The sequence below is a fragment of the Mus caroli genome, chromosome 1 (assembly GCF_900094665.2).
Source record: "Mus caroli chromosome 1, CAROLI_EIJ_v1.1, whole genome shotgun sequence".
Taxonomy (NCBI): Eukaryota; Metazoa; Chordata; class Mammalia; order Rodentia; family Muridae; genus Mus; species Mus caroli.
In genome coordinates, this window is record NC_034570.1 from 10695585 (window position 1) to 10704868 (window position 9284).

A 9284-nucleotide genomic window follows, 5' to 3' on the forward strand; every position below is an offset into this window, starting at 1 on the left:
CTGGAGTGTGATTGCACCATAGTCTAGCTAGGTGAACTGGTGAGAGGCCATTATGCCTCCTTACATATCATGAGTGAGAGGCTAATTACCAAGACCTGGGTGATCCCCAAAGTGCTTCATCGCCCCCAAGTCTCATATCAATAGGCTGATGAGTTCTTCACAGCTGCATAGACTGGGCTTTACCTTCAGTCCCCTATATCCTCTGTCACCTCCTGAGACCTGTGCAGCGTACACAGAATTACAAATAGCTAAGAGGGAAGTGTTGGAATCTTGGGTAGGACTGCAAGGAATAGTCAAATGACACCCTTATCCCCTACTTCCTTAAGAGAAGGCCAGCAGGCCCTTTCTTGGGAGTAACTTGCAGAAAGCCATACCTCCCCTGATGAGGATGGTGATAGAGTTATTGTCAGCAGAGTGTTTCAAACACTATGATTTTTAAAGTTGTAAACTTTTCACTAAAACGTGTGTATTTAAAATTCTTTCCTTTAAGTATAGGATGTGACTGTTCCCCACAAACCAAAAGTGCTCACGTAGCCAGCAATCATACCCAGAACCAGATCAGTCTCAGAGAACTGTTCTCAAGATTCCTGTCTTCTTCTGAGGGCCTTAATGCCATTCCCAGGCCGAAGTATACATAGATCACTAATTCCAATAACACAAACTCTTTTTTTCCTCATCTAGGAGAACATAGATGGCCTGTGTTACATAGTGAATAGTTCTGGCTGGAGCACCACTATGCACATTTGGTGATGAACTTGCATGTGCTTGTGTGGGTGTAATTTTGCCAGTGGATGGAAGCATCCTGACATCCTAGACTATGCATCAGATCACATATAGTGCAAAGCACTAAGCCACTTTAGGGCACTACAGGCTTGCTTAAAGTAATCCTTCTTCAGACAGCCCTCACTTCTCATGAGAGACCTCAACAAACCGAAAAGGTCTTCTGAAAAACACTCCATTGTATACACTAAGATATATTTTTGTTGATACGGCTAATTTTAGTGAAATTTTTTTGTTAACAAGGTTACTTTTTGAATCATAACTTAGGGAAACATGTTTATAAGGGAATCAACGACTCCAGAATGTGGAGGTTTGTGGAGAAAGACAAATTAGCAAGCGACTAGTCATGCCTGTCCGTTTAGAAACACGATGTTAAGAGTGGGGAAGATGCCTTGGTGGCTGTGAACATTGGCTCCTCTTCCAGAGGACCCTGATACAGTACCCAGCATTCACATGGCGGCTCATAATTGTCTGTATCCCAGTTCTAGGAGATCTGACACTCTTCTCTAGCCTCCATAGGCATTGCAAGTAAGTGGTGTGCAGACATACATGCAGGACATGTAAGTAAAACACCCACACACATAAAATAAGAATAAAACTTTAAAAAGTGGGAACAGAGTATATATTTAAAGCTTTAAGAGCCAAACAGCATACTATAAGAAGACACTAGAAAGTCATGTCAAATGCAAAGCTGTCTTTTCCTCCTAACAATCCAGGGCAGAGCTCTGCTCCCCACCCTGTTCTTCCTCCAACTGAAGCCAATTCTGGTTAATTGAACAAGATTTCTTAAATTGGTTTATTTTTGGAAACAGAGTCTCTCTATACAGCCTAGGCTCATTTTGAGTTTGAAATCCTCCCCCCAACCCCGAGTTAATTTAGGATTTCACACAGGACAATTTATTTTAAGAGTAATAAAACTGTGAATATATAAAAGTATAATTACAGTGCATACCTTGCAAATGAGAAAACTAATATACAGAGATATTAAGTGAATTGCTTAGTCACAGGCCCTCCAAGATGGAGAATCAGGCTTTGAATTACATGGGCTGCTCTACATTGAACTTGATCTTTTGATCATTTGGCCTCATTTGATCATTTGGTTACAGTTACCTATGTTAACATATTAAAACTAATATTGACCTCACTTAAATTGTTAGAATAAAGCATTGTTGGATACTGACTGTTTTAGTTAGGGTTTTACTGCTGTGAACAGATACCTTGACCAAAGCAAGTCTTATAAATGACAACATTTAACTGAAGCTGGCTTACAGGTTCAGAGGTTCAGTCCATTATCATCAAGGCAGGAACACGGCAGCATCCAGACAGACATGGTGTAAGAGGAGCTGAGAGTTCTACATCTTCATCTGAAGGCTGCTAGTAGAAGACTGCCTTCAGGCAGCTAGGGTGAGGGTCTTAAGTTCTACAACCACAGTGACACACCACTCCAACAAAGCCACACCTCCTAATAGTGCCATTCTCTCAGCCAAGCATATACAAACCATAACACAAATTCCACTTTCTCTTTGAAACTGGGATTTGAGGACTGGGCTTTAAACTTCTAAGAAAATTCTATTTTTCTTAATTTATCAATTATCAACATATTCCACAATAGAAGCAATCTAACACTGGCCAAGAATAGTGTTACAGTATCTTTAAGATATAATCACTAGTTGTCACTTACTTTTGAAGTATGCTTTGAGGTGATTGCCTACATTTTTAGGCCATTTAGATTATTGACAAATGAATGATCTAGCATGCAGGATTAGTGTGCAAAAGACTCTTAGAATTTTATTATCAAAAGTAGTTCTCATATGAGGCTGATTTCATTATTACACATCAGCCATCTTAAATTACACACATGTATTTTTATCTATTTTGATGTCTCCATTCACCTGGTCCATTTAACAGACCAGAAAACTCATCTCCAGAGCCAATCAATCAACTCCAGGCATAAAGCAGCCATTCTTATCCACAGGACAGGATATAGGAAGTCTGGACTGCTACTAGAGCCATTTCTATACCCTGTACCAATCCATGTTTCTTCCTAACTGACAGACTCTGAGGATTTCAAGCCTGTGGTTCTCAGCACACTTCTGAAAGACTTTGAATGGCTAACAGTCATTTCCCAGCAGGATTGATCTCCAGCCAGGGTCACCAGACATTGGCCTCCTTTTTGTGTAGTTTGGAAGATTCTCTCTTCAAAACTGCCTCTCTACATAAAATGTTTCCTGTTTGAGTTTCCTTTTTTTCTAATGAATGAATTTATTTTGCTAGAGGAAGAATTTTCCTGAGCTGTTCTGAGAAAAGCAAGATAAATGAAAGGTTATAGATCAAACGTGTTTATTTGTCCCCTGTCTGTTGAGGATTGGTTTATGTATTGCTATGTGCTGAATGGAAGGCTGAGGGACAATGAGTCACACTGAGGTTGCTGAGAGAGGTGTAATAGCACTGGTCGAGTCTCAGGAAGATGCACATTTATGGCAGGTGTGGAACCATCACGGCCATTAGGGTGAGTCAAGATGGAGTATCATCAGAGCAAAACAGATGCTCTCTAGAACAGCATCTCTTGAAGACCCCTGAGAACTCTTCCAGGGTCATGGTAGGAACTGGGTAACAGCCACATTGCATAATTCTTACTGATCATGTTTTACTAGAGGTGAACATGCATTGTCCACAGTTACTGTACTTTGTTTTCCATTTCTTAGATTCAGAAAGTTAATTGCTCATATTACACATCCAGTAAAAGATAACTGGACTGCAAGACATCCCTTCAAACAGGTGCTCTTCACAGGGCACTTGCCTCTGCTGCCTCGAGCTGAGCAGAGGGGAACTGCTAACAATCTAAGATGAGGATACAAAAGAGAGCAGCCTAAATAGAGAGTAGAAGGTACAAACTTAAATATGGCCTGAGGTCAGAGCAGTTAGCCTACCTCTGGGATGTTGCTTGTATAGGAAGCCAGCATTGGGAAATTTGCAGGATTGATGAGGCCATGGAATGGGCAGTGATGAATGTTTTTTCCATCATGTATTTGGAACAGAGAAATAATAATCTGGAAAAACTTGAGAAGATAAACGAACTCTGGGGTGATGTGTAGATCACAGAGTGAGGTCCAGAGGTGGGGGAGTCATGGACCAGCTTCTGCAAAGACCAATGATAGAGGGACAATTATCAGGCAATTGGTATTTGACTATTGGTACTTAAAACATCCTTGAGGGTCCAAAGCGCTAATATTATGTGAGGTTTGATCTATGGATGTCTACTGTGTTTGAAATTAAAACTGAGAAATTCTAAAGTTGATTAAGTCATCTTAAAAGAAATATTATACCAATATGTTAATCATATTAAGAACTTTATGCTTATCTCAATATGAAACATTTTAGGACAATAACTATTTTACATAGTAAAAGGATGATATGTAATATTTCTATAGTATTCTCTAATGTCTGATTAGTAGAACCCAGAAAAATTATCATACATTTGATAGTCAGAAAATCGTATGTATACTTCTGAGAGAGTAAGGAGGACAAGTTAGAGAGTGTTATCATGAATATTTTTGATGCTGTGGCATTGTGAAAGACTCGTGGGGATTCTGATGAGACCTGGGAGCGAGTCTGAAGAAACAACGCACTGGAGGGTGGCCGAGAAGACTGAGGGAGATAAAAAAACAAAAACCAAAACAAAAAAAAAACATAGAAAATCAACAGCTGCATCTGGAGACTAGCAGGGTTACAGTGTGCGCAAAGACAGAACAGTCGATGCTGGAACAGCAAGCACGGGTGATCTGGAGGAGCCGCAGAGCCGACGTAGAATGGAAACAAGGAAACCCATGTGCGAAGGTGATTGGCTGGGCAGTTGGTAATTTCCGGTTTGCATGACGTCAATGTGAAATGACTGGAAATCTGTCCAGATAAAACACAGCTGGCCAAGAGTCTGGGAGCATCTTTTGTTTTTAATGGAAGTAGAATTGTAAAGATCAATCTCAAAATAAAATAAAAATGTACAATGTCATAACTTCTTTTTAAATTCATTGCAACTAGATTTTTTATTTTAAAGTGTGAGTCATGAGAAAAAAAATGAAACTTTCAGAGAAAAGTTTTATTCCTTTGACTGAACAGTGGCACTTATCACATCACGCTGTACCCACATTTTTATGTCTAGAATAATTATGCATTTAGAAGATTAAAGTTCACACCACAGTCTAACCCACACATACAACACACGTGTTTATCTGAAATACAATTAAGATGAAACCACATTTATAGATGTTAATGATACTGACATCTCATTTGGATAGACAAAAAGAAAAAAAGAAAAAAGAAAGAAATCTGTACTAAACTCTGAGTCTTGCATCTTCTCTTTAAAGATTTAAATATAGTCTTGGGGAGAAGGGCTTCTACATCACTAGCAAGATGGGGGAAGCCATGGCAAAAATGAAAAGACACAGCAGTAGTTACAATGTAACAAAGCTATGTTTCAGTAGATGTTGTAGCAAATGATTTAGTCAGGTTGGGAGGTCCCAGGGGAGTTAGCAGCAGTTGGTGTGAGACATAAAAGTGGGAGAAACAGATATTCCTGCAAATCAGATGAATCAGAAGAACGAACCAATTATTGGGTATATTTGAGAGGAAATATCCCTGTCACTGGGAGCCTGTCAACCCAACTGAGCTCTGGGATTGGAGGTGACAGACAGACCCTGGAGCATTGACTTGGGTGCAGCAGGAACAAAGGAAGCTCACTAACTGCAATAGCTGGTTAATATTTATTTTGGGAATGTGTGCACGGGCTGTGTGCATCCTTGTAAAGAAAAAGGACTATATGGTATTTGCCCTAATTTTTGAGACTTTTGTTACTCTAGTTACAAGCGTGTGTCACTACACCAAGTTCTGTTTGTTTGTTGACCCTTACATAGGTACTGAGAGGCTCCAGATAGGTCCTCATGCTCCCCACACAAGCACTTTGCTGGATGAGCTATCTCCTTCCTCTCCACCTCTATCAAGGCTTTAGTTTTAAAACTTCTCTATGGAGGAGAATATAGCAGTTGGTGATTTTGCCAGGATAACGGTGAGGGCTGAGCCAGAAATCTCCCCCTGTCCTCTACACCAGGGTTTGGCAATTTCTATCACAGGTGGTTGGTGCTGGTAGCCTAACATTCTAATTGCTGTTATTATAAACTTGGTGGAAGAGTCACACAGTTGTGATTAGACCTCTGCATAGCTTGGTTCTGATTTCTTACCAGACATCACCCATGTAGAACATTCCCGGAAGGTGTGCATGCGTCCTGTCTGCTCATCTTAAAGAACTTTATTTCTTGATGCCTTTTTTTCATCCATACAACGATGTCATATCTATCATACCGCACTTTCTGGAGGGAATTATTTGTGGTTTGCTTTAGAAATCATCCCAGATAGTTTCTAGGAGACAATTTAACCAATAAGTGAGGAGAAAGAGTACGATTTGTTTTGATACCTGAATATAGGTATATTACAAACTCCTGAAATTCTTCTTAAAAGGTGTATGTGTGTGTGTATCTGTGCGTGTGCGCATCCATGCATCCATGCATGTGTGTGTGTGTGTGTGTGTGCAGAGGTAAAGGGCTGATCATTAGAGTATCTTAAGTCATTAATAAAGTCCTATACAGAAGCAGGCTCCCATGTCCCTGAAGTATCGGACACTGTGGTCCTTCGGTGCATATACTCTGACCCAGGGCTCTGAGCTAGAGTTAAGCCAGGCACTTGTACAAACAAACAAACAAATGAGATAATCAAAAGATATCTTTAAAGATTTCTTGGCTACAAACCATGACTACAAACGGACAGACATAGCTGACAAGGACACTAACATTTTGCCACCTGTGTTTTGGTGCATGTTCAAAATCATGGACAGAGTTCAAGGAAAGTGAGATAAAAACTGCCTTCAATCCAAAAGCCAAGTAGAGTACCCTTCTGCTAACAACTGTTCCACAGACACATGTGTTCTATAAACTTGCATCACTCTTATTTTTGTGTGTGTGTGCCTGCAGTTGTTTTGTGACCTCTGTGACCATGTGGAAGGCTTCCACATGCTAAATTCCCTTTAGTGCTTAATTACTAGAAATGTAAGGACTCAGAAGGCATTGCAGCTGTTCAGTTTCAATTCGTTTTCTGCTTATCTTCCAGGAATATTTAGAGTGTTGGACTAAACACATTCCTCTTTTATTTATTTATTTATATATTTTAAGTGTTGGGAAACATGAAGACGTGAAGAGACTCCTGTTCCCACACTGCTGGGCGGAACTAAAGAACTGGGTCATCCTTCCTCTGCAGTGTTTTGGAAGGACTCGAGAGAACAGCAGGGGCATTAACTACTGGGAATAATTGGTTTTGCTTAAACACTCAATAGTCCAAGAGCTAGGCTGGAACATAAGGGCTTTAGGAAAGACTTCCTGGACCGTAGCCAGAGTCTGTATTAACTATATTCCAAGCATTCACTATTAAGGTTTGGATCAAGATGCTGAGTCCTAAGGCTCATTTTTGTGATGTTTGATTGGATCTTAGGTATCACATTGATTAATTTGCTTAAGAGTAGTGGGACTGAGTTCCAAGGGCATTAATGAATATATATCTAAATGTGGTGTCCCAGAGTCTGCTCAGTCAGCAAACTTCCATGACCTTCATGGCCAAGTACTCTAGACTCTTGAGAGTCATGTCCCCTCATCCCAGGACTCAGGTGTTCTATCAGATCAGTAAATTCCTTACATTTCTGGTTGACACATCTGTGGCTGCCCTCCTTGCATTTCTCTTACTATAAGATGATGCTTTTTAAAAGTGTTATGTTTTATAGTAGAGCTGTTCAATTTATTGCACTTCAGAAATTTCTAGGTAGCTTAATGCAACTGGTTAAAAATGTGTTTAGGGAACCATGAGCTGAAAGGAGAAATTAATGTCAAATGAGCCATATCTTGGGTGTGCAGATTAAGAAACAAAACTAGTAAAATTTAGAGGCCACCAGTTCAGAACACGAGAGTTCTAANGTTATGGATCATTCTCAGAAGGCAAGGTTTATGTATTTACACGTTGACTCATTAAAAATAATGGCTATGGAATTTCATTACNATCTCAAATAGTGGTACTTATTAAAATGTTGGCATCCATTCTTGCATCATTGCTTATTTATATGAATGAATTCTAATACGAATAGGAGAGAATCATCAGCCACTGAAAAACCTTTGAAGGTCCTGCCCGTGTGTGACAGGGACCATAGAAGTTGCAATGTTATTTGAGCAACAAGAGACTATTTTGGACATTCCACATCAGAGTTTGTGTTTTACAGATTCATAGCATTTGCTGAGTAACTGAAAATAAGCAGAGTGTTTGGCTGACTGCAGAGTCCAACACTTTAGAAAACTGATAGTGAAAAACATAAACTTGGCAAGTTCTAATGTTTTCAAGTTGAGAGTCATCTGATAAATTCTTGTGAAATTGCATGACCCCAAAATAAAAAGAACATTGTCAAATACTCTCTGCAACATCTTTCCCCCACCCAGAATAATCTGAGACATAGGAGTAACCTGTGAAATGGAAAATTACACCACGAACTATAAGAGGAAGGCTTTCAGGGTATTCAGTTTGCTGAATTTAAAATCACATGTTGGCCTTCTACTAACTATGTGCACCCTATCAGGTGCACACATACACGTAGACTCCAGGAACCATTTGCTCTAAGGCTGCAAATTAAACCCCCTCTGCTTTCCCTGGTAGACCCCCTATTCCATTAAAACAAGGAGCTTTTCCAGGAAAAAAAAAAAGATCCTGGGATTTTCTTTGGTCATTAGATAGCTCTAGGTCAGATAGAAACATAAAAATTTTCTTTGAGTGGGGAAAGAGGAGAGCTTTCCTGAAGATTGACTCAGGTTACAAAATTGAGGAAGAAGGATTTAAGCTCTTTTATTTCAGTTCCTTTTCCAAACATGGAAAGTTAAATAAGGGTCAAGCCTCCATCTTTCGGGGGCAGATCTCATTGCAAATGTAAATTCTACTGGTCAACTCACAGCATTTCATACACAGCAAATAACCTAGACCTCAAGGTTTAAAATGCCACATGTAAATCCTACCTTCAAGTTGATGTGGTGTTAATGAGAAAGATCCAAAGCAATGGTGTGCTCTTAGACTCACTCTTGGCCTTATTTCTGTTCAACTGTTTGCATTATGGCACTCTGTTTTAAGCTTGGATTGTAAATCTGATGGAAGAAAGAAAAGAGAAAGAGGGAGGGAGAGAGAGAGAGAGAGAGAGAGAGAGAGAGAGAGGGAGGGAGGGAGGGAGGAAGGAAGGAAGGAAAGAAAGAAGTCACTGGTAAGCCTTTAATCCCAGCACTTGGGAGGCAGAGGCAGGTGGATTTCTGAGTTCGAAGCCAGCCTGGTCTACAGAGTGATTTCCAGGACAGCCAGGGCTACACAGAGAAACCCTGTCTCAAAAAAAAAAATAAATAAATAAATAAAAATTAAAAAAAAACCAAAACCAAAACCAA